A 2574-nucleotide genomic window follows, 5' to 3' on the forward strand; every position below is an offset into this window, starting at 1 on the left:
CACACACCTGCAACAAAACAGAAGTAATTTTTGTTATGAAAAAAAAGTAACAGTCGTTATGAAGACTATTGTTTGTTCTTCATTGGTGAACAAATTTAAAATTCTCTCCTCAGTGAACTACTATAACATGAATTGGTGGTCTAGACAGATCAGGGTCTGATCCACGGTGTACATCTCCAAACTCACTAAAGACGCCTCTCATTCCTGAGCATCTAGTCATCAGCTCCACCCTTACACACACACACACACACACACACACACACACACACACACACACACACACACACACACACACACACACACACACACACGATGTGTAAAACATTTAAACACAGGCATAATATGTAGAATAAACACACCCAGCAGATGTATTTACCCAGGGAGTCCATTTACCCGAATAATAGAGGCACACACATTCACAAAGGACAAACTTTACATGAACATAAAGGCATAAAGTAAACATCAACTTGAGAATGATGATGTTTAACATTATAAACAGCTGGTTTCCTTTGAGGGAAGGATAGACAGACAAATAGTTATATAGACAGACACAGGCAGATCGAGAGATATAGAGAGAGAGAGAGAGAAGGGTTTGAGAAAAGGGGCGTTGAAGCAATATTAATAACACAAAGCATCAGACTTCTACTGTACACACATGCACTCTTTGTCACACAAGATATTGCACAATGTAAAAAAAAAAAAACTGCAGTTGATATTGTCATTATATTCATTGTCACATGGCGGCACATGGCAGTACTTCAGCAGGTCACTGCACCAATCAGATCGCAGCATGCTGACTCACTTCATCACCGTGGAAATGCACAGAAACAAACAGAGTAGAACCGACATGCAGAGGTGCCACAACAAAGTTCCTACACTCTTCACAATAATTACATCAGTCTTATCCAGGATTAAAGTTATAAACACAGAGACTCTCATGTACAGACAGTCCTGCTATTCTCTGCCAGTTGCAAGCGATTCGATTCATTTGCATGTAGTTACATAACATTAATAATTATAATAAATGATGCTAGGAATGCATTTGCATCACATCACAGGTCTGTTTTGTTTGGATTTTTACCTGTGGTATAATTCTCACACATACACAAGCACCATACATGCAGTTATACTGTACACTCCCACACAGAAATCTCTCACTGCCTGCACTACCACTCCTACACATGTAGAGATGTGTCAGTGTCATGCATGAACAGTTTTAGGGCGGATTCAAATGCTTAAAAAAAAAACACTGTAACAATTAGACTGTTTCCATAAAAACCCATGTGGAGGCAACCCACTCCATGTAAAATTAAACCGCTTTTACTGGGTTTCTGATATGAGTCGTCATCTCATGTGAGTGTACATCATTTTCAACATATTTCTAAAAAAATGCAACTCATGCATTTGTATAAAACTTTTTAATTAGCAAAAACTAACTTACTGCACCTTTAAGTATATAGGATGTGCTGTATACATGTGCATTATATGCAAAATTTCCCGCATGCATGGAATACCCAGATGGGATGCTACATTGGCCAAAATGTGTAGTATGCAACAGAGCACACTGCAAGGAATACTATATCCCACAACGAAATGTGCCTGAATTAACTTTCCAGTGTTACGAGTGAACCAAAAGTAATATATGCTGCCAGTTTTACATTTTAATTGGTTTATTATTAAAACTTTGATCGAACTGCCAAGAGTTAAGGCTTTTTTTTTTTTTTTTTTTACATAAAATTGTATTAAAATGTGAAATGAGATGATAAAAAAAGAACAATGCTTTTTCAGGAATTAATAATCTTAGTTAATTTCATCATAATTTTTTTTTTAATTAACAGATGTATATATTAACATTAGTTAATGCATTATGAACTAAAATGAAATAAACAATGAACAACTGTATTTTTTCTAAATGAACATTAACCAAGATTAGTAAATGCAGTAAAATATATATTGTTCACTCTTTGTTAGTTCAAGATACCTAATGCATTTATTAATGTTAATAAATTCAACCTTACTGTAAAGATTAACCAAAAAATAGTAGGCAGTATTCAGTGTATCCTACTAGGGATGATAATGATTAATCAATAATCGATTAATTGTCATTAATAATTTGATTAAACTTATCGATCATCAATTAATTAATTTCAGGACAAATGCATTCAGTAATAGCTTATGCCTGCAGACTTTGATGAGGCTGTCTATACAGTCATGTCTTGTCCACATGACAGAAGAAGAACGGCAAAGATGAAGATGATGCATGCTCAATGTATTCTAAAAACACCGAGATAGTGTGTTAAAGTACAACACGACAACAAGCACTTTTGATTTGCTGGTCTCATTTTTTTCTATCCCAAACTACAATTACATCAGTGATTGCCAGGAAAGTACATTCAGCTGACAGCACCAGAGAAATGGTAGGCTATGTTATGTAGGCTACTGCGTTTACGCAACACGATCACACGTGAAGTCGGCATGATGTTTCTGATAGTTTCGTTACCCTAGGATCGGCAGCTGTATGCAGACGTGCTGACATGAAGCATTCTTATCAGACATGTTTGCAGTGGTTTCAGT

This window comes from Myxocyprinus asiaticus, chromosome 23 (genome assembly GCF_019703515.2).
Source record: "Myxocyprinus asiaticus isolate MX2 ecotype Aquarium Trade chromosome 23, UBuf_Myxa_2, whole genome shotgun sequence".
In the NCBI taxonomy this organism is placed as follows: Eukaryota; Metazoa; Chordata; class Actinopteri; order Cypriniformes; family Catostomidae; genus Myxocyprinus; species Myxocyprinus asiaticus.